Source organism: Leopardus geoffroyi, chromosome A2, assembly GCF_018350155.1.
Source record: "Leopardus geoffroyi isolate Oge1 chromosome A2, O.geoffroyi_Oge1_pat1.0, whole genome shotgun sequence".
Classification (NCBI taxonomy): Eukaryota; Metazoa; Chordata; class Mammalia; order Carnivora; family Felidae; genus Leopardus; species Leopardus geoffroyi.
Genome location: NC_059331.1, coordinates 74,769,016 through 74,793,463, shown reverse-complemented (window position 1 = coordinate 74,793,463; position 24,448 = coordinate 74,769,016). Strand labels below are relative to the sequence as shown.

Genomic DNA, 24,448 nt, shown 5'->3' with positions numbered 1-24,448 from the left:
AATTCTATCAGGAACTACTTGCAAATTCATTGTTTTTGCTTGGGAAGTTATAAGCCTGGACTCCTCCACAGGCCTGCCCCTCACATTTGCAGGCCTAGGGCAACAGTACACGTGGAAGCCCCTGGCCCACAACCCACCCATTTCTCTTTTCTCTCTGCTAGCTCTACTTAGATCATAAAAGACCTTTTCTGTATGCATATGGACATCCCAGCTCACCCAGCCTATTTCTGTCTTCCCTGACCCCTGCCAAACCACGACTCCTTGGCCACCCTTTGGGTACACAGGTGGTATAATTAGCCCTCACTCAAAAGGACAGACCTGGGAAAGACCATTTATATTGACCTTAGCATTGGGGCAAGGAATTCTGGTGTCCCTGGTACCTAGAATATGGTTTTGAAGTAGGGGGGCATGGACTGTAGGTGGACACACCACTTGGGCTCCTGGACCTCTCATCCCCTGGGAAAGGCACAGACAGAGGAGGGCCAGAGCCAGTCCCATGAAAGCTAAAGCCAGAGCAGAGGCCCACCTGCCTGGGTCCAAGGGTAATCCACCCCAGCATATGATTTCCAGACCCATACCCCAACCCCTACTTCACTTTTCAGTTTCTACTTCCTCAACCTCCTTCGGCCCACTCCCCAACTGCTGCTTTTCACTCATGCATAAGAATTCCTAGTTCCTGTTTTTGAGTCATCCTGGATCTGACCTTGAAGCTAGTGTTACACAAAAAAGGAGATATTACATCTTTTTTAAAAGTCTACAGAACCTGAATATTTATGATACACCGCATCAAGATCTCCTAGCAAAGAAATGTAATTCTTGTCACCCATGGCTACTGAAAAATGACTTTCTGGATACACTAGTGGCACTTTTTATCTTTCATAGGCTGACAGATAATGGGATTGCAAGTTTCAAGCAGTAATCTCCTCATCTTATTGTGATTTCGGGGGGGGGGGGGGGGGGGGAGACGATGTAGTTGAGCTCTATAGAGGACCAAACAGACAAGCAAAATAACACTCTGCCACAGGAAGTTCCCATCGTGGAAGAGATCTGAGGTCCCTTATACTCTTTCCAGGGGAACTGACATTGTTCCATTTTGTGATTAAGGACACCAGTGAAGAAGCAGAAAAGCAGCTATGAGATTTGCTCCAGAAATCAAATCCAGAACCCAAGTTCTTCTGCATTATGTGATACCGCAATATAATTTATTTAAAAAACTGATCTGATCTTTCTTCTTTGAAGTCACACATGCTTTCCATGTAATTTCCTTATGGTGGTTGTGGCATAATAAAAAATATTGAGCCTTTGTCCCAGTTTCTGGCACTTGGGTCCTAAAACCCTTGGAATCTCCAAAGCAATGAGAGTCTTTTGCATGCTAATGAGAGGACTGGCTGTTGGGGTCCCCTGGATCACTCCAGGATGGGGACCAGTCTCCAGAATGACCAAGCCTTGATTAGAAGCTAGGAACTTTCAGCCCTACCCTCCAACTCCAGGAAGGGGAGAGGGACTGGAGACTGAGTCAATGATTTAATCATTTGTGTGTATGTAGTGAAGCCTCCATAAAACCCATAAATGGCAGGATTCATAGAGTATGTGGGTTGGTGAGCATATCCCTGTGCTGGTCTGGTGGTGTACCCCAACTCCCTGTAACAGAAGCTCCTGTGCTTGAGACCTCCTCAGACCTCATCCTATATACCTCTTCATCTGGCTATTCATTTGTATCCTTTACAGCATCCTTTATAATAAATCAATAAATGTAAGTAAAATATGTTCCTGAATTCTGTGAGCCAGTCTACCATATTACCAAACCTAAGGAGGGGGGGTCATGGGACCCCCCCCATTTATAGCTGGTAGGTAAGAATTATGGGAGGCCCAGGACTAATGACTGACACCTGAAGTGGGAGGCAGTATTGTAGGACAGAGCCTTTAGCCTGTAGGGTATGCACTAATGCGAAGTAGTATCAGAATTGAATGGAATCATTGAACACCAAGTTGGTGTCTGGAGAACCAAAGAATGGTTGTTGGTGTACAAAACAGCCCAGAGTGGTTATCTGGCACTGCCCTTTATTATGGTCATTTGTGTTGGTTTTTTCCTACTAGTTGTATTTTCTTTGAGAACCCAAACTGGGTGTTATTCGTATTTGTATTTCTTACAACACCTAGCACAGAGCCTAGCCCACAATAAAAGATGAATAGACAACGTTGAACGGGTTCCAATTTGTTGTGTTGACTGCTCCTCAGATCTTTATGATCATGCACGTTTAGGAAGGCTGAACTGGGCTGGGCTGGGCTATGGCTCATAGTGACAAGGCACTGAATCATGGCATTCACCAAGGACATGTCTCTCAAACCTTCTTACCAGCCTGCTGACTTGCCTGGACCCCTATACTTACCCCTGTTCTGTGACCACATCAGCAACTTGTCGCAGCTCCAGTTTCAGAGACTTTCCCCAAACACACGTATTTGTAGATCAATTATAATTGATCAGGAGAAAAAAGAAGAATGAGCATTCAGCCTTCGACATTTTTACTCTAGAGTCTCTTACAGCTGAACTTGAATGACAAGTTCAGTCTGTCCTTAGGGAATGAAACCCTTCCTCCTTCACCTCGCCTCCATCAAATCCTTAACAATAGCTATAAAACAGAAGACTCAGATCCCTAGCAGATCTCTAGGTAGGCTGGGGCAGGAGCAGGGAGCAGATTTTAACTGAAATTCTACAGGCTTTGCAGGGATTGTCCACTATGGAATGGCCAGCAGACCTCAGCAATTCCCATGTCTCACAATGACTCTCTCTGGTAGACGTAGACCCATAGTCTCCTCTAAACACCAAACCACAGTGCAGTGAGCAGCAGAGGGCAGGCATCCAAAAGACACACCAGAAAGACTCAGAGGAATGGTGTCCAAATCTTTGTCTCCCCATATCTATGTCATTTATTGAGGAGAAGAGAATACAAAAGGGAGGGGAGGAGAGGAAAGAAGAGCAGGGAAGAGTAGGGGAGGGCAAAGAAGGGAAGGAGGAGAGGAGGGGAGGGGGGGACAGCGGAGGGAAGGAGAGGACATCAACCAGGACAATGTGTAAGACAGCACAGCCTCTTAGCCAGCCAGGTCATGAACATGGGAGCCCACCAAGATTCATATTCTAAACTGTAGCTCTTCGGTTCAGCCTGGGTAAATTCATACTGGTTATAGCAAAGGATTCAAAAAAGCAAGACCTGACCGGGCTGCCAGAATCATAACCACAAAAGACAATTTTGTAGGTTTTGTGGCTATTTTCATTCACTCCTGGATCACAGTACATCTGACTCCCTACAGGATAATCTCCAGAATCCAGTCTATTCTTAAATGCCTCAAGTAGCAGGATTTTCACGGCCTCCCCTGGGAAGTCATTCTTAAAGTCGAATGGCCAGGGTATTTTGCCTTGATATTGAACATCCATCTTTCTTTTTCCTAACCTCATCCCTATTATCCTGTGGAATAAACCTCTGCCCTCGGCATTATTTGTTTCTCTAAGTATTTACCGATGCATTTCCCAGACATACTTACTGTACCATTTTGAGCATCTCTGCACTCGAGCTTCAGAGATCAAGAAACGGCTAAGAAATGCAGTGACAAATAAAGGCTCCGCCATCTGGCAGGCATAAACATAAATGAGATGTGAGCCCAAAATCTCAATAAAGAAGGGATCATCATCAATCCACCCTCTACGCAGAGCCCCACGACAACCAGAGAATTACCCTGCAGTGAGTGATGCTCTGCCAGTGGGACCCTGTTCTCCCCGTGATTCATTTTCACAGCCTAATGAGTTCTCCCTTCCCCAAAATGAGTTTATGAAATGCCAAATTTATCTTATCATATGTATCTTTAATTTCATTCACCCCACTTGGTATACTTTTTATCTCACTGTGCTATGGTGCCTGGTGTATAAATTCTCATTGCACAAACAGTGGAGCGTTAAGAGCTTGCCAGCTCCTTGATGTAAGTAGAGCAATCAGAGTGGGCTCTGAGCGTGGGCTGCCCAAGAGCACATTAGCCTTGTTTCCACCTTGATGAATGTGGGGAGATTCAGCTGTTTTCTCCGTACATTTAGAACTTTTTTCCACAATCCAGAAGAACTCCAGTAATTAAAAATGGCTACTCAACCACCTACTCTGGTCAAGAGGGTCTCCCTTCATCTCCCATCCACACCCCACCTCCAGCACATACCCTGTTCGGGCCAATCTCCTTCAGACCTCTTACTCTGATGCCTCACCAAAATGTCCTTTCTTCTCCAGCAAATGGTCACCCAATTTTATAGCTGGACAGTTCCTTAGTTGAGACTTTTTTTTCTCCTTTCAGATAAGAGAGCTAGAGACTTGGAGAGAAAAGTTGGATCTGATACTTCCTTCCTTAATAAAGACATTCATTGAACACTTACTGTATGACAGGAGAAGCACCAGATGCTCTAGGAATATACAGGAGGGATCCCTAATTCAAAGAGGGAGACATTACTCTTTTCACTCTTGACCTCTCTTCAAGCCATTCTCCAGATTGTAGCCAGAGTGAGCCGTTTAAGCCATGAGTGAAATCAGGTCATTCCTCTGCTTAGGAAACTTCAGGGACTTGCTATGCATTCAACTAAAATCCAAACTTTTTGTTTGTTTGTTTTCCTGTTTGGGTGCACAGTCATGCAAGGTCTAGCCCTGCCTACCTCTGCACCTCCACCTCTTCCACTCTCCATGGCTCACCAAATTCCAGCTCCATTACTAACCGGCTTTCAATTCCTACGATGCACCAGGTTCTTCTTTCCCTCTCAGAGCCTTCCTACATACTCCTTCCCTTTTGTTTCTTCAGTCCAAAATGCTGCCCTGAATCCTCTCAGTGACCCCCTGCAGCATCACCTGGCTTACCTGGTTAGCTCGTTGTCATTTTTCAGGCATCAGCTTAACTGTCACCTCCTCAGCCTTCTATTACAGCAGATCCCCATCCCACCCTAAGGTCACTTTCATTGTTCTCTGGATTTTCCCTCAAGGCAACTCACACAATTTTTGCTATATGTTTATCTGTGCTTCCCTGTTTAGCGTTTATCTTTCCAAACAAATGCTGTTAGCAATTAGTATGTTAAAAGATAAACTGAGGTACATTAGGTTTTTGAACAGTTTATTGGAACAACTATTGATCTGACTCAGGCAGTGCCAAACCAAAATTGGGTAGAGGTCAGGAGCTAAGGAAAAGGCTTAGAGCATCGAGAAGACACAGAAACAGCAAAGAAATCACCTGCTTGGTTATAATCCGAGTTGCCTTATTTAGGGAAGCCTAGTTAGTTGTGATTTATTGTTCTTAAGTTTCAATTTCATAACCGTAAGGCATTTACAGAAATTGACTCTGGCTTGGGTTTCAGTTTGTTTGTGTAGGCTGCCAAGACGTTAGAGCCATTTCGGTCCAATGGTTGCCTTGTTCAATGACTCTAAAAATGATTAGACAAAATCTTTAGGAAAACAAGGATCTCGTATGTTTTATACACAAAACACCCAGTTCAGTGCCTTCACAGACTGGCTCAACAAATACTTGTTGAAAGATGACTTCCTGAGGAGGTGACACGAGCTGAGTCCCAAAGGGCAGGAGGGAGTTAGTAGACAAAGGCAGGGGAGTGGCATTGCTGGCATCCGGTGAGGCATATGCGAAAGTCTGGAAGCATGACCATACAAAAACCATACGTTACCGAGTATGGTTTGAACACTGCGTGCAAAAAGAGGAATAGTGGGTGATGAGGTTGGGAATGCCTGCCAACGAACATGGACACTCTCCTGTACACCAGGGAGAGCTAATGAGTAGGTTTGTAAAGGAGCAGAAAGATAGTGCATTTGTATTTTTGTATTCTCTAAAGGTCACTTTGGAGAAAGGGTAAGAGAGGGAGGGTACTGCAGGCACCCAGTGGTGGATAACAAAGACCTGGAAAGAATGATTCAAAGGAGATTTAGAAAATCAGATGGTATTTAGTGATCAATTAGCTGTTGGGGTGAAGAAGAAGGAAGAATCCGAGATAACACCCAGAGAGATTTCTGGCTGAGGCCATGGGGCTGAAGGGCTATCATTAATTTAGAAGCATGGTCATAGAAATAACTTGGTTCTACAGTATTTCCTTCAAGGTCGACACAAAGATTCACATGCTTCATCCTACAATGATTTTTCCCCTGCTCTGAACTCATCCAGCATTTCTTTTTATAGACTGTACAACCTTCCCAAACAGGATGGATTCACTCGTATCCATCAGGGCCCTGCAGGAAACCAGATGGCACCCTCACGAGGAGTAATTGGGTAGAGTACACTGAATATTTACAAAGGTGTGGGGAGGGCACAGGCAAATCAACAACTAGCACAGCTAGTAATGGCTCGTCAGCTCTCCAATAGGCCTGGCCCACTCCTGCCCCGGGGTCACTGTCTGTGTTGCCTTCCTTGCTTGAAATGTTCTTTCCCCAAATATCTGCATGGCTCGCTTCTTCCCCTTCTTAACTCTTTACTAAGACGTCACATTAGCCTGGACTCTTTAAAATTGTTAAAAGGCAAAACAAAACAAAACCTCTCCCCCTTTACCTCCTTGATTTGTCCCTAATCATTTATCACTACCTACCATACAATGTATTTTACAAATTTACCTTACATAAGATAAATGTAATGAAATAAAGACAAAGTCTTCCTCAGATGAAGTGACGTTGAGCCTCAACCTGAATGAAGTGAGAGACTGGGCCATAAAAATACCTGAAGGAAGAATTCAGGGGGTGGGGAACAGCATGGGCAAAGGCCCTGAAGTAGGACTGTGCATTCCGTGTTCTAAAAAACTAAGAGGGAGGGTGAGTCACAGAAGTTGAGGTGGGTGAGGGCTGGTGCAGATCATACCAAGGAACTGAACTTCATTAATTTTAATGAATTTAAAGTTAAATGGACACATGCCACTAGTGGTTAATATACTGGACAGCACAGGTGTGTATAATATCAAATACTTTAGAATACTTGAATAATTTTTTCCCAAAGGTATGGTGCTGCTACATAAATCTTCAGATTTACTCCTTTTTGCTTTCCCAAGAGATGTTGGTGCCCAAATAGGATTTCTCTGGGAAACTGCTGTTGCTAAGGTATTTTCCATACTTAGACTATGATAGCAAGTGTTCTAAAGAGCTGAGGCAAATAGCCACATGATTTAAGGCAGGAGGGGGGGAAGAAAAGAAAAAAATTTCAACTAAAATAATAAGGCAAAAGTTGGATCATGACCTAAATTACAATCTTTTTTAGGTTTACAAGGCATTTTTATCTTTGCTATGTTAAAAAGGTCTTCACTGTCAGGTGGAGCAGACACTTTCACTGAGAAACCTGAAGCAGGACAAAGGTGAAGGGACTGCCCAAGGACAAGAGCTGTCAGTCTAGGGCCTGAACTTCTGGCTCTGGGTCTCACTGTCTCATCCTGACAATGTGTATTAGTCCTGACTTCTCTTAGCTCGTCCAAGACCATTCCACATGATTCCCTGTGTACTTTTATAAATGAATTTACTGGTTCAATTTGAAAACTACACCCTCCTCAAGCATTTCATTTGTCTAAATTATCTAAAGATTATTTTTGATGAAGCTTATGTTTAGGAAGCTGTCCAAAAAGTATTTTATGGAGTTATATTACTAGCTAGCTATAGTGTGCCTTACCTAATAACAGGTCTGGTGGTTTTCTCTATTGATTTCCTGCTTTCAATTTTATTGATTTATGCTCTAATTCTTACTGTTTATACACACACACACACACACACACACACAATTATATACATATTTGACGTAGGTTGAATTATTGTTCAAAATATGTGTGGCCCCTCCCTCTAAACCACGGGAAAGACTATACTTCCTACCCCATAGACCTCAGGCTTGGTTGTATTTTTTTGGCCAAAGGTATGCTCCACTTCCAAGCACAAACTGTAAGAGCCATCATGTGCTTCCACCGTGTTCTTTTTCCTTTGCCATGAGAATAGTGATGTCCCTGAAAGGGAATACTCCTTCAACCTGGATCCCAGAGTGAAGATGTAAAACAGGGCTATAGTCAGCCCACAGCCAGCATGTAAGATGGGTAAGCCACTCACTTTACTACTGACAGCCAATGAGATTTATGGCATGTTTGTTACTGCAGCATATCCTTACCTAAACTGCCTAATACAATATACAAAAGAGGTAACTGTTTCTTTTTCAAAAATTGTTCAGAATATAAATATTGCTCTTAAGACTTCCTCTTTTCACGTAACATATCTTGAATCCTATTCTTAACTACTAGGTTAAGCTGCCTCTCCACAGTCTTGCCCTAGAAGGAAACAAAATACTACCAAACTACAAACAATGAAGACATTGCCATTACAACGTTGTCAGGCTAAGTGAGGGTTGGAGAAAGGAGTTTTGTAATCTCAGATTCACTCTGCATATTGTAACATAGTATTTATCCAGTGGTTACAGGCAAAGGGCTGTCAATAAAGCTAATTACGAGGTTCAGTCAGACACTAAACTTAAAACTATTTTGGCCCCTTATTATTTCAAACCAACATTAAAAAGCTCTTTTCTACCATCTGCATGCATCCCTACCCCATTATTCTCCTATCAAACTGAAGATCTTTTTTTGTGTTTTCTTTTTGGGAGACCTAAAGGGATCTCCAGAAAACAGCCTAACAGAAACAACAATGTAAGTAGTGTGCCCTGATTAAAACCAATGCTTACCCAAAATGTGACAAACGAACTTGATCAGAGAGATATATAAGAAAGCCTTGTAATCGGGGCACCTGGCTGGCTCAGTCAGTAGAGCTCACAACTCTTGGTCTCAGCGTTGTTAAGTTAGAGCCCCACATTGGGTGTAGAGATTGTTTAAAAATAAAATCTTTAAAAAAAAAAAGCCTTATTATAATCCCAAATCCCCCTTTTTAGCGAGAACTAACACTCGGTTTCATGTTCTACTATGAATTAGGCATTGCGTCTAAGGCTCACATTCAGCACTTGTGAAGCTATATGTTAACATTAAAGCTCTCTCTTTGAAGTAGCTTTATTTCTTTCATTTTGAAAATAATGTGCTCATAATAGTAAACCAGGAAAATTAGTACAAATATTTTTAAAAAGATAAATTAGGGGGCGCCTGGGTGGCGCAGTCGGTTAAGCGTCCGACTTCAGCCAGGTCACGATCTCGCGGTCCGTGAGTTCGAGCCCCGCGTCGGGCTCTGGGCTGATGGCTCAGAGCCTGGAGCCTGTTTCCGATTCTGTGTCTCCCTCTCTCTCTGCCCCTCCCCCGTTCATGCTCTGTCTCTCTCTGTCCCAAAAATAAAAATAAACGTTGAAAAAAAAAAAATTAAAAAAAAAAAAAAAAAAAAGATAAATTAGGGGCGCCTGGGTGGCTCAGTCGGTTAGGCGTCCAACTTCGACTCAGGTCATGATCTCGCGGTCCATGAGTTTGAGCCCCGTGTCGGGCTCTGGGCTGATGGCTCGGAGCCTGGAGCCTGCTTCCAATTCTGTGTCTCCCTCTCTCTCTGCCCCTCCCCCGTTCATGCTCTGTCTCTCTCTGTCTCAAAAATAAATAAACGTTAAAAAATATATATTTAAAAAAAAAAAGTTAAATTAATTGGGGCAAGTGGCCGGCTCAGTCAGTAGAGTGTGCAACTCTTGATCACAGGGCCGTGAGTTCAAGCCCCACACTGGGCATGGAGCCTAGTTTTAAAAAACGAAGATAAATTAACCATATTCTCACAACTCAGAGACATAAGCACTACCAAAATGTTGATGCTTTTCCTTCCTGTCTTTGCTTCTATGCATATGGTTCTCTTAACTGAGATTGGCGTTTATATAATTCACGTTGTCATTTAACGTTAAGTCATAAGTATTTCCCATGTGTTTATTAAGTCCTAGCATTGTATTCCATTATATAGATATCACAATGTATTTAGCTATTCCCCTCTTCTTGAACATTTTAAGTAATGTCATAATAAGCAACTTGGTATACAAATCTTTGCCCACGCTTTCTAGTATTCGCTCATTATTTATTTACGGTAGTTTTTTTTTTTTAATGGAATCACTGAGTTAAAGCCTATATAATTCCTTTGTCCAACCCTAACTTAGCCTAACAAAGATGTAATGGCAGTGTCTTCATAGTTCCAAGGCTTTTGATGTATATTGTACTAATTGCCTCTGAACCCAAATAACAAGAAATCCCACCATAAGCCCACACATCAAAAGGCCACCAATGTCAAACACAAACACACACACACACACACACACACACACACACACACAGTGCATTTATTAAAGAATATATGGGTACCAGAATCAATCAGGACCCAGGACACAACATTCCATAACCCTAAACACCCACTTTCATGAATAAGACTATTCCAGCCCCAGGGACGCACAGCTTCACCTCTCTCGCCAGATGTCCTTAAAACACAAAAGTAACCGCATCCGAATATCACCTCTCTCGCCAGATGTCCTTAAAACACAAAAGTAACCGCATCCGAATACCCGTAAGATTTATGAGTTATGCCACTGCCACATCAGAGATGGACACTTCTCTGAAGAGGTAGAAAGCACATAGGTAAGAGAAGACAAATTAACCTGACAAGCCCTTCCTGTCAACATAAATGCAGTAGCTTCTTAGAAAAGAAAGTACCATTTGCTAGTAGTACTGTGTGCCTACTTTCTGATTTCCCTTCATGCTAGATGTATAGTCCTAACATACTCAAGAACTGGTGTTCTCTTTGCAGTGAGAAGGAGCACTTTGCAATGTTAACCAATTTACATTACTCTTACATTTGATTCTATGGAGATAAAGATATAACATGCATGATGCGTGATAACAGTTCTTTATGTTAGCGACTTCATGGACATTGATACTGAACAATTTTGAATAGCTTTATGTTTATAAAAACATTTGCTAATATTTAATTAAACACTTAAAATTAAACTAAAATTTATTTAAATAAGTCTTATCTAAAATTCTGATAGTCATTATTTATAACTCTCATTTGCCTTTAAATTTTAAAGTAATTCTGAATATTTTAGATGAAAATAACTCTAAAAACATATATAATACATAACTTTAATTTTCCATTTCTTACATTTAGCTTAATTTACATGTGTAATGGAGAGATTTTCAAATGTATATCCTTTGAGTACAATTACATACTTAAGTATTTAGATAAATAGCATATGAGCTTCCATTTATATTCTCTTGCTGGGCTCCCAAATGTCAGAGATAGGCCTATGGTGAGGGGTTGACAAATTTCTCTCTACCAGCAGTATGTGAGCCCACATTTTCCCACACCAAGTTTAAATCTTACTTCTGATAATTCTCAGTGATTAAGTAAAATTTTTCATTTCCTTTGCTTTGATTACTAGTGACGATGAACTTTTTAAATATATGTTAACTAGTCACTTGTAAATTCTCTTCAAGTAATCTATCTCTTCATACACTTGGCCCATTTTAAATTTAGGGCATTAACATTTTTTCTTATTGATTTGAGTGAACACATTATATATTAAATATATCCACCCTTAGTCATATTTCTTGCAAATGTTTCCCCAAATTATCAATTATTTTACATTTTTATTTATATTTTTTACATACATTTGTATACAGTCAAATCTATCCATCTTTTCTTTTGTGATTTCTCCTATGGAGTTTATGCTTAGAATACCCTTTCCCACTCAGAAATCAGATAAATGTTAATCTTAATTTTCTTCTAGTATTTTCACTTCTTTAAACACAATGCACTCACTAATGCACCTGGGATTTATTTGGACGTGACATAAATTCATGATTGCATTAATTTTTTATATGTAGCTATCTAAATCTTTCTCAGTGACTTGAAATGCTTCCTTTATTGTGTACTAACTTTTGGAGTTTGCTTCTAAAGAAATATATTCCCTTCTAGGGGTGCCTGGGTGGCTCAGTCGGTTAAGTGTCCAACTTTGGCTCGGGTCACGATCTTGCGGTTTGTGAGTTCCAGCCCCGTGTCCGGCTCTGTGCTGACAGCTCAGAGTCTGGAGCCTGCTTTGGATTCTGTGTCTCCCTCTCTCTCTGCCCCTCCCCAGCTCATGCTCTGTCTGTCTGTCTGTCTCTCTCTCTCTCTCTCTCAAAAATAAATAAACATTAATAAAAACTTTTAAAAAATAAAAATTTTTTAAAATTTAAAAATGCATTCCCTTCCATTTATCTATGAGTCTATTCTTGAGCCACATTAACTAATTATTGCACAGATACAATATTCTAAATTTCTCACGAGATTAGTCCTTCTCTTTCCATTCATCTTTTCATACTTTTCTCCCTTTCTCATCTTTCTATTCTTGCAGGTGAACCTTGGAGTCAGTCCTCAGTTTGCTGCCCCTTTGGCCTCTGCCTTGACTGGAAGTAAAGCCAAAACCAGGAGACCACCTGGTAGAGGTATGGGAGTGGGTAATCCTTAAAAATAAGTCTCAGTCTATTTAATATAGTTGTCTACTTACTACAAGATTTCTCCTAACTCTAAAATCAGTCTGTGGAACTTTAGTACCCACAACTATTTTGTTTTGTATGGAAAGTGCATAGCTTGTGGTCAAATGGACTATCACATTGACCTTAGACAAGACAAATGAACTTAGACAAGTTATTTAACTTCTCTGAACTTCAGCTTCCTTATCTGTAAATAGAAGTGGGTAAAGCTGACCTCACAGAGCTGTTGGGAGAATTAAGAGATCATGTAGGTAAAACAGCCAGCATGGGGTCCAGCATATGGTGAGTGCTCTTGAAATGTTAACTTTTTTCTCCCATTTTAGCATTCTTGTTGTGCTACTCCAGAAGCATGCTCCTAGTCCTGCTCTGTATCTTTCTTTTTTCTTTTTCTTTTTTAATTTTAGAGAAAGACAGAGAGCATGACTCGGGGAGAGGGACACAGGGAGACAGAGGGAGAATCCCAAGTAGGCTCCATGCTCAGCACAGAGCCCCAAACCAGGCTCGATCCCACAACCCAGTGATCATGACCTGAGCCTAAATCAAGAGTCAGATGCTCAACCAACTGAACCACCCAGGGGACCCCAGGCTCTGTATCTTTCAAGGCATTAGGGTGTCTTTGCAAAATATATTCTGCTATAGTTTAAATAGATATGTCTCCCCAAAATCGTATGTTGAAATTCTAATACCCCATGTGATGGTTGTAGGGGTGGGGTCTTCAGGAGGTGATTAGGTCATGAGGGCAGAGCCCTCACTAATGGAATTAGTGTCTTTAATAAAGAAGCCCCCAAGAGCTGCCTGCCCACCTTCTGCCATATGAGAACATAATGAGAAGTTGCCAGTCTGCAACTCAGAAGAGTTGCAGAGCATGACCAGACTGGCACCCCGATCTGGAACTTCCCATCTCCAGAACTGTGAGATATAAATTCCTGTGGTTTATAGGCCACCGGTCTGTGGTATTTTGTTCTAGCAGCCCAAACAGACTAAGACAGATTCTAAGATTGACTCCTCGGAGCATTCAAGGATGTCACATGGACTGACCCTTAGCTATCTGTAAGAGGAAAGGAAAAAAGTCAACCTTCAGCTTTTGTGGAATCCTGAGTCACTCTATTTCACTGTTGAGGCCATTCGGCTATGTTCTTGCCTGCAGAAGTTCTTCTGCCAGCCACAGAGAAGTGCGAATAATTTAAATGATTCAAGCCAGCTTGTCAACATGTTCTTCAGATCTTTCTACATAGATATTTACTCTTTGATCTTTCACAAGATGGATCATCCTCAGCCAGGCAGAGAAAGTGATTACCCTGGATGATTATCCTGGAACTGACACTAAATTGGAACCAGTTTCCTTTCTCCATGAGAGCATTACTCCAATAACAGGAATTATCTGTTAAAAAGAAAAAAACAGAAACATAAAGTCATTTTCTCTACAAATTGCCCTAAGTTAGAGCCAGAAATCTCTAGACAGAGCCAACAGTACCATACATTGTAAAAGTCTTTAGCAAGGTCTCATCAACCCTGCCCTGCCTCACCCAGCCTTGGCACAAGCCCTCATCCTATCCCAGCATAGCCGCAGCACACTCAGCCTTGATCCAAGCTGTGTTACCTGTTGTTACCTCAGACCTGAGCTCCATGCAGCCCTCACCCCCCTCACCCAGGCCGGCTCTAGGCACTGTCCTCCTCGGCAAGACTGTGAAATAAATGCTTTCTGCCTCTGTAGTATGATAAAAAAAATAAATATTTGGTCTTTGTCCCTGATTCCTGGCACAGAGCTCCTAAAATCCTTGGAATTTACTGTCTTTTGAAGAAATACATTTTTTAAATGTTTATTTTTGAGAGAGATGGAGGGACAGAGTGTGAGGAGGGCAGGGGCAGAGAGAGAGGGAGACACAGAATCTGAAGCAGGCTCCAGGCTCTGAGCTGTCAGCATACAGCCCGATGCGGGACTCGAACTCATGAACCATGAGATCATAACCTGAGCTGAAGCCAGCTATTAACGGACTGAGCCACCCAGGTGCCCCTATTGTCTCTTGTATGCTCATGAGGTGGCTCATGGTGGAAGCTAGACACTAGAAAAACCAACCACATGATGAAAGGGTTAGAACTTTCAACTTCACCCGCCCCACCCCCCACCCCCCCGCCCCAACCTTCAGGGAGGAGAAAAGGGCTGAAGATTAAATTCAATCACCCATGGCCAATCAGTTAATCAATTGTGCCTATGTAATGAAAGTTCCATAAAAACCCCTAAATGACAGGGGCACCTGGGTGGCTCAGTCGGTTAAGTGTCCTACTTCTGCTCAGGTCATGATCTTGCGGTCCCATGGGTTCGAACTCTGTAGGTTCGAGCCCTGCAGGTTCGAGCCCCACGTCCGGCTCTGTGCTGACAGCTCAGAGCCTGGAGCCTGCTTTGGATTCTGTGTCCCTGTCTCTCTCTGCCCCTCCCCCACATGTGCTCTGTCTTGCTCTGTCTCTCAAAAATAAATGTTAAAAAAAAAATTATGGCACAAAAACAGACAACAGATCAATGGAACAGAATAGAGAACCCAGAAATGGACCCACAAACGTATGGCCAACTAATCTTTGACAAAGCAGCAAAGAATATCCAATGGAATAAAGACAGTCTCTTCAGCAAGTGGTGCTGGGAAAACTGGACAGCGACACACAGAAGAATGAACTTGGACCACTTTCTTACACCATACACAAAAATAAACTCAAAATGGATGAAAGATCTAAATGTAAGACAGGAAGCCATAAAAATCCTCAAGGAGAAAACGGGGAAAAAACCTCTTTGACCTCGGCCACAGCCACTTATTACTCAACACATCTCCAGAGGCAAGGGAAACCAAAGCAAAAATGAACTATTGGGACCTCATCAAAACAACAAACTTCTGCACAGCGAAGGAAACCATCAGCAAAACTAAAAGGCAACTGATGGAATGGGAGAAGATATTTGCAAACAATATATCAGATACAGGGTTAGTATCCAAAATCTATAAAGAACTTACCAAACTCAACACCCAAAAAACAAATAATCCAGGGGAGAAATGGGCAAAAGACATGAATAGACACTTCTCCAAAGAAGACATCCAGATAGCCAACTGACACATGAAAAAATGCTCCACATCGCTCATCATCAGGGAAATACAAATCAAAACCACCATGAGATACCATCTCACACCTGTCAGAATGGCTAACATTAACAACTCAGGCAACAACAGATGTTGGCGAGGATGCAGAGAAAGAGGATCTCTTTGGCACTGCTGGTGGGAATGCAAACTGGTGCAGCCACTCTGGACAACAGTATGGAGGTTCCTCAAAAAATTAAAAATAGAACTACCCTACAACCCAGCAATTGCACTACTAGGTATTTATCCAAGGGATACAGGTGTGCTGTTTCAAAAGGGCACATGCACCCCCATGTTTATAGTAGCACTATCAACAATAGCCAAAGTATGGAAAGAGCCCAAGTGTCCATCGATGGATGAATGGATAAAGAAGATGTGGTATATATATATACAATGGAGTATTGCTCAACAATCAAAAAGAATGAAATCTTGCATTTGCAACTATGTGGATGGAACTGGAGGGTATTACGGTAAGCGAAATTAGTCAGTCAGAGAAAGACAAATATCATATGATTTCACTCATATGAGGATTTTAAGACACAGAACAGATGAACACACAAGGGAAGGGAAGCAAAAATAATATAAGAACAGGGAGGGGGACAAAACAGAAGAGACTCTTAAATATGGATAACAAACAGAGGGTTACTGGAGGGGTTGTGGGAGGGGGGATGGGCTAAATGGGTAAGGAGCATTAAGGAATCTACTCCTGAAATCATTGTTGCACTATATGCTAACTAACTTGGATATAAACTAAAAAAATAAAATAAAATAAAAATTTTTTTAAAACCCTAAATGACAGAGTTCAGAGAGCTTTTTGGGTTGGTAGGCACACCAGTATGCTGAGAGGCATTTGGAGAGAGCACAAGAAGTTCCACAAGCCTTGTCCCATACTTTGCCACATGTGTCTCTTCCATTTGGCTCTTCTTGAGTTGTACCCTTTATAATAAAATGTAATAGTAAGTAGAGAATTTTTCTGAGTTCTGTGAGTCATCTAATAAATTATCAAACTTGGTGGGGAGGAATGGTCATAGGAATCTTCAAATACGTAGTTGGCCAGGCAGAAGTGTGGGTCACCTGGGTATCCCACTTGCAGCTGGCATCTGAAGTAGGGATGTAGTAGTCTTGTAGAACTGGGCCCTTTAATTTGTGAGGTTTGACACTAACTCCAGGTAGATGGTATCCAAATTGAATTGAATTGGACACCCAGTTGGTGTCAGAGTATTAGAGAATTGGTGAGGAAAAATGACTCATATTTGTTGTCAGAAGTGGTGTGAGAAATACCACACAGTCCCAGACTCCCTACCCTAACCCCTGTACTCCAAGGACCACCTATCCTTAACTGTGTTCCCTGGACCCCCAGAAGTACTCCAAGAAATCCATGAATCTTAAATCCAAAACAAGTGCTAAACTATGAAATTGTCCATTTCTCCTCTCATCTCCCCTACCCACCACCACAAGAAATGTCTGTGTTCTGTGTCCTGTGCCTTTCCATGTCTGTGCCTTTGACCACCTAGAATGTTTGTCTTCTTTTCCAATAAATTTGAAGTCCAGCTCAAATGCTTCCTTAAAGTCTTATCACATCCCTCCACCAAACATTATCTTTCCTTACTTTTGGAACAATTAATATCTATCTCTCTTTATCTGTATGCTTTAATGACATGTCATTTTCTGTCTTATATTAGGGTTTTCTGATGTTCATCATTTATTTTCCCTACTAAACTATAAACCCTTTGCTAACAAGAAGCTTGAAGTCAAGTCAGAGAGATATGTTGTGATCCATGGTTGAATTATCTTTGTATTCACAACTTGGCTTGGTGTTTGGCTCTTAGTATTCAGACAATGATTTCATGAATGAGTCAATCAATCTCAAAAGTGCTATATGAAACCTACCAGCTTCAAGAGAATAATTACTAAGTGAACATGTGGAAAATGTGAAGTAAAAGGTCTGTTCCTTTCTATACATGGGGCTTGTATTAGTCAGGGTTCTCCAGAGAAACAAAACCAATAAGAAACATATATAAAGAAAGAGATGTAAGAAGAGATTTATCGGGGGTGCCTGGGTGGCTCAGTCGGTTAAGCACCGACTTCAGCACGGGTCATGATCTCACGGTTTGTGGGTTCGAGCCCCACATCAGGCTCTGTGCTGACAGCTTGGAGCCTGGAGCCTGCTTCTGATTCTGTGTCTCCCTCTCTCTGCCCCTCCCCTGCTCATGCTCTGTCTCTCTCTATCTCTCAAAAATAAATAAACATTAAAAAAATTTTTTAAAGAAGAGATTTATTGTAGGAATTGGCTTCCTTGACCATGCAGACCAAGATGTCACATGACTAGGAGAGTGGGGAATGTAATTCAGTTCAGGCCCAAAGGGAGTATCAGGGGAACAATGGCATAAGTCACAGTCTGAGTTCAAAAGCTCAGGAGTACCAATATCTGAAGGAAGGAGAAGATGAAAATCTTAGCTCAAGCAGGAAGAAAATTTACCTTTGCTCTGCCTTTTCATTTTATTTAGGCCCTCAGTGGTTTGGGTGATGCTTATCTACAGTGATGAGGAGAATTCTCATTAATCAGTCTACTGATTCAAAATCTCATCTCTTCTTGGGGAGCCTGAGTGGCTCAGTCAGTTGAGCACCTGACTCTTGATTTCAGCTCAGGCCATGATCCCAGGGTTGTGGGATCAAGCCCCATGTCAGGCTCTGCACTGACAGCACAGAGCCTGCTTGGGATTCTCTCCCCCCGCCCCCCAATCTCTCTGCCCCTCCTGTGCTCACTCTCTCTCCCAAAATAAATAAATAAACATTTTTTAAAAAATCTCATTTCTCCTGAGATACCCTCACAGACACATCCAAAAATAGTGTTTTACCAGCTACATGGTATCCCTTAGCCCAATCAAGTTGACAATAAAATTAATCATTACAGGACTCATGGGGAAATCAAACCTGTTTGTACTTACCACCCAATTCATTTTTGCCCGGAATCCTGGTTTACAGGATCAAAGAAACTGGAATCTGAATCAACCCACAAAGATTAAAAGAAATCACTGAGGCCTTTCCTCCTGGCAAGATGGCTATTGCTTTTCTGTCATTTGCTCCTAAACCTCAAAAGCTTCAGGCCATGCCAAATTCTAAGAGCAATTATGAAGTGCTTTTTTGAACCTGCAGACCACAAACCAATTTGTGTGGTTAAACATGTCCATCAGATAATGGACATCTCCAATGTCCATTATCTGATGATTTGGGAAGAAGTGAAAACTGTCTCACCAATCTTTGGTGATTCATGCTTTCCAAAAGAAGTGACAAAAAAAAAAATGTACACACTTTCAAACAATGAAATGTGGCAAATTCCACGACACCTATCATCCCTGAAGGCTGAACATGATCCCTTTCTCTCTCCATATGGAGAACTATCACAGCTACAGGGAAATGCTTTCCCTCTAGACTCAACAGCTGATGAGACGCCCTGAAGAAGAGAAACACGAAACAAACCAAAAGGAAGACCTAAACACCGATCTACATTAAGCTGACTCCACTAAATAAATGGTGAGACTTATCTGCTATACTTCACTAGGCAGGAAGATGCTTCCATTTTATTACTGTAGTAAATTCAAAGCAGAAAGCAACATATATTGACACTTCAATCAAGAAGGCTCAGATAAATATACACGCACACACATACAAGCACACACTCTTACATGCATGTTCCCTGCCCAGCCCACTCAGCTCTGTGTGTTGAAAGCTTTATGAAAGAAAGCCTGGAGGATATCCAAGATTGCTAACAAGATTCAAAGGGATGGAATTTTACAAATCATTATAAAAGAACGGGGAGCCCTTGCCAATGAGAATTTGAAATATGTTCTTCTGCTCTTCTGGCTGTACAGAAGAAAAAGAGTCATAAACAACTTGCCAAGAATATACGTTCCCACAGAACACATCACCCTCAAGCTAAGTGCTTGCTGTCCTTTCTTCTTTAAGCACTAGGAATCAGTGACGTTACTAGGATAATACAGACCTGCCTGGCACCTTCAATCACTTGGCAAATTATAAAACAGGACTATGTCACTTCAGCTACTGAAATAAGGAGGCAGACCGACATTACCAAATAAGCATGTGCAGTACAGGGGTGTAAGAAATGGGGCAATATTTCAAGTGCTGGAAAGTGACAAATTTTATGTTGAGCCACATCCACTGCAGGGCTGCATACGGTATTTCTTCAAGGTGCAGGTATCGCATGAAGGTAAACTGTGCTGGGCATGTTTGTAAAGTATTTATATTCCATCAGCTTTCTTGCCAGAGGAAATAGTGGTTCTTTGTACATTATGCCATATGAATTTTATAATAGAAGCCACAGCCTATTTCTAAGTAAATTATTAAATCATCAGCTTTTTAATGAAATGGAATTGTCTGCACTGATCTTCCAGATAAAATTGTCCGTACTGGTTTTTGGGGGGCACCGAGGTGGCTCAGTCAGTTAAGCATCCCAATTTCGGCTCAGGTCAAGATCTCACGGTTCGTGGGTTCAAGTCCCACATCAGGTTCTGTGCTGACAGTTTGGAGCCTGGAGCCTGCTTCTGATTCTGTTTCTCCCTCTCTCTCTGCCCTTCCCCTGCTCATGCTCTGTCTTTCTCTGTCTCTCAAAAATGAATTAAATAAATAAAATTAAAAATTAAAAAAATGTTCTTTTGTAGAACATGACTGTCACAGGACAGAAGAATTAACTCAACCATTTGCTGCAGAAGACTGTGGAAAGGTAGGCAAATCAGTATTTATTGAGCACAATGCCAGGCACTAAGTAGACACTTGCCATGTGACTTCACTAAATCCTAATATCAACCTATAAGAAAAGAACAATTATTCCCATATCAGAGATGAGAAAATTCAAAGAAGCTAGATAACTTGCCCAGAAACACAATGCTAAGAAGTGGCAGAAATAAGATTTGAAAAATCTAGGTCTTACCAAAACCTAAGCTCATTCAAATGCAATGTGCTAAATCCCAACCTGGACAAAGTTGGCCTAGATAATCTTGCCCTGGCTTTTCAAGCCAAAATTAAATATAAGTAAGCCACCAGTAGTAAGCCACCTGTCAACCAATATATACTAATGCCCAAATATTTTGGGTAACTGGTGGCATGCACTGTACTACATTTCATGCATATAGACTAAATGTCCTAATATAATTGCTGTTAGCAAAACAGAAGACTCTCTAGTCACAAATATGGTCAAAACAATTTTTTAAAAGGAGTTGAGTAGAATGGGAAGCTAAGGGTCATCTAATCCATGTTTCCATTTATTGATTCAACAAAGATTCGTTGAGTCCCTAAGACCATGTACTTCTCTAGTCACTGGGGATACAGCAGTAAATAAACCACATAGCATTTCTATTATCATAGATCTTACATGTTAATGGTGAATACAGGTAATAAATAATATTTTTACCATGGAGAAACCTGGAAAACACTACCTTAACCATATGCCAAAGGTTAACATCACCAATAATGTCATATGGATATCATTTATGCCCTGATATGATGTGATAAAAAAGGCATTTCACCCCTGTGGTACTCTTTCAAAAACAAAAACAAAAACAAAAACACCTAACTGTAATCTAATTAAGAGAAAAACATTAAGCAAACTTGTATTGGGGACATTCTACTTGATTTCTAGCCAGTACTCCACAGGGCTATCGAGGTTATGAGAAACAAGTAGATTTATACACAAATGGAAACTAAACAACATACTCCTGAACGACCAGTGGGTCAAAGAAGAAATCAAAAAGGAAATTAAAACATATCTCTAAACTAATGAAAATGAAAACACAATATACCAAAACCTATGAGATGCTGCAAAAGCAGTTCTTAGAAGGAAGTCTATAGCAATAAATGCATATATTAAAAAAAGAAAGATCTCAAATAAGCAACCCAACTTTACACTCAAGGAGCTAGAAAAGGAAAAACCTAAGCCCACAGTTAGCAGAAGGAAGGAAATAACAAAAATCAGAGCAGAAACTCTCTGCTTAGAGATTAGAAAAATAGAAGAGATCAACAAAACTAAGAGATGGGGGTTTTTTTGGAAAGGATAAACAAAATTGACAAAACTTTAGCTAGACTAAGAAAAAAAGAGACAATACTTGAACAAATAAAACTGGAAATGGAAGAGATGTGCAACTGATGCCACAGAAATACATAGGATCATAAAAGACTACTATGAACAATTATATGCCAATAAATCTAATAAATGGGTAAGTTCCTACAAATACACACTTAATCAAGACTGAATCATGAAGAGAGGTGCCTGGGTGGCTCAGTCAGTTAAGCATCCAACTCTTGATTTCAGCTCAGGTCATGATCTCACTGTTCATGGGTTCGAGACCTGTGCCTACAGTGTAGAACCTGCTTGGGATTCTCTGTCTCCCTCTCTCTCTCTGCTTCTCTCTGGCTCGCTCTATCTCTCTCTCAAAAATAAGTAAATAAACATTTTTTAAAAGACTGAATCATGAAGAAATGAAAAATCTAAACAATTAATGAGGAAGGACACTGAATCAGTAATCAAAAACCTCCCAACACAGAAAAGTACAGGACCCAGTGGTTTCACGGGCGAATTCTACCAAACGGTTAAAGAAGAATTAATACCAATCCTTTTCAAAAAAATCCTTTTCCAAAAAATTGGAGAGGGGGTATCTCTCTCCAGATCATTTTACAAAGTCAGCATTATCCTAATACCAAAGCCAGATAAGGACGCTATGAGAAAAGAAAATTGTTGACCAATATCTTTGATGAATATATATGCAAAAACTCTCAAAAAATATTAACAAAACTGAATTCAACAGCACACTAAAAGGATTATAGACCATGATCAAGTGAGATTTATCTCTGGATGCAAGGATGGATGATCATATGCAAATCAGTAAATGTGACACATTATATTAATAGAATGAAAAATAAAGATCATATAATCATCTCAATAGATGCAGAGAAAGCATTTGACAAAATACAACAATTTTCGTGATAAAAAAAAAAACCCTCCACAAATTAGATATAGAAGGAACACACTCAACACAATAAAGGCTGTATACAACAAACTCACAGCCAACATTATACTCAACAGTGAAAAGTACAAAGCTTTTCCTCTAAGATCAAGAAAAAGACAAGGGTGCCCACTATCACCACTCTTTTTCAACACAGTACTAGGAGTCCTAGCTACAACAATCAGGCAAAATAAAGAAATTAAAGGCATTCAAATTGTAAAGGAAGAAGTAAAACTGTCTTTATTTGCAGATGATATATTCTTGTATAGAGAAAATCCTAAAGATGCAACAAAAAAACTATTGGAAATAATTAACGAATTAAGTAAAGTTGCAGGATATAAAATCAATATACAGAAATCAGTTGCATTTCTATGCACCATTAAATACCTGAAAAAGAAATAAAGAAAACAATCCCATTCATAATATCATCAAAAACAATAAAATACTTAGGAATAAATTTAAATTCATTTATTTATAAATAAATTTATAAATAAATTTAAAATAAATTTAAATAAATTATAAATAAATTTAAAGATAAATAAATTTAAAGGTCTGTACAGTCAAAACTATAAGATTTTGATATGTGAAATTGAAGACAAACAAATAGAAAGACATCCCATGTTCATGGATCAGAAATTCATATTGTTAAAATGTCCATACTACCCAAAACCATCCATAGGTTCAAGGCAACCACTATCAAAATTCCAATGACACTTTTCACAAAAATTTTTAAAAATCCTGAAATTTCCACGGAACTACAAAAGTCCTCAAATAGTCAACAATCATGAGAAAGAACAAAGCTGGAGGCATTACACTTCTTGATTTCAAACTATATTACAAAACTATAGTAATCAAAATAGTATGTTACTGGCATAAAAGTAGACAAATAGAGCAATGGAAGAGAATAGAGAGCCCAGAAATAAACTCCTGTATCTATGGTCAACTAATATTTGACAAGGGATCCAATAACACTGAACAGAAAAAGAATAATCTTTTCAATAAATGGTGTTGGAAAACCTAGATAACCACATGCAGAAAAATGAAATTGGACCCCTAGCTCACACCACTCACAAAAACTAACTCAAAATGGATTAAATACTGCAACATAAGACCTGAAACTATGAAGCTCCTAGGGGAAAGCATGAGGGAAAATCTCTACACTGGCCTTGGCAATGATTTTTTTAGATATAAAACTGAAAGCACAAGCAACAAAAGCAAAACAAATAGTAGGCCTACATCCAACTAAAAAGCTTCTACACTGGAAAAGAAACAACAAACAAAATGAAAAGGCAATTTATGGAATAGGAGAAAATACTTGCAACCCATATATCTGACAGGGGTTAATATCCAGAATATGTTAAAAAATGCATACAACTCTATAATAAAAACACAATCTGACTTTAAAAATGGACAGAGGAACTGAATAGACATTTTTCCGAAGATGACATACAGATGACCAATATGTACATAAAAAGATACTCAACATCACTAACCATCAGAGAAATGCAAACCAAAACCATAATAAGGTTATCATCTCATTCCTGTTAGAATTGTTATCATCAAAAAGGCAAGAGATAACAAATGTTGGCTAGGATGTGGAGAGAAGGAAACCCTTGTGCACTGTCAGTGAGAATGAAAATTGGTTGGGGCGCCTGGGTGGCTCAGTCGGTTAGGCGTCTGACTTCGGCTCAGGTCATGATCTCGCAGTCCGTGAGGTCGAGCCCTGCGTCGAGCTCTGTGCTGACCGCTCAGAGCCTGGAGCCTGTTTCAGATTCTGTGTCTCCCTCTCTCTCTGACCCTCCCCTGTTCATGCTCTGTCTCTCTCTGTCTCAAAAATAAATAAACGTTAA

At 40.4% G+C, this 24,448-nt stretch overlaps 1 long non-coding RNA gene across 3 annotated transcripts in view; it reads right to left on the bottom strand.

Moving 5' to 3' along the window:
* The window catches only part of LOC123606255, a 141,004-nt gene that overhangs the window by 99,390 nt on the left and 17,166 nt on the right, over positions 1–24,448 (bottom strand). For all 3 annotated transcript variants that reach the window (XR_006716191.1, XR_006716190.1, XR_006716192.1), the window contains exon 3: positions 13,539–13,844. This is a non-coding gene — a long non-coding RNA (uncharacterized LOC123606255). The remainder of the gene's footprint in view (positions 1–13,538; positions 13,845–24,448) is intronic.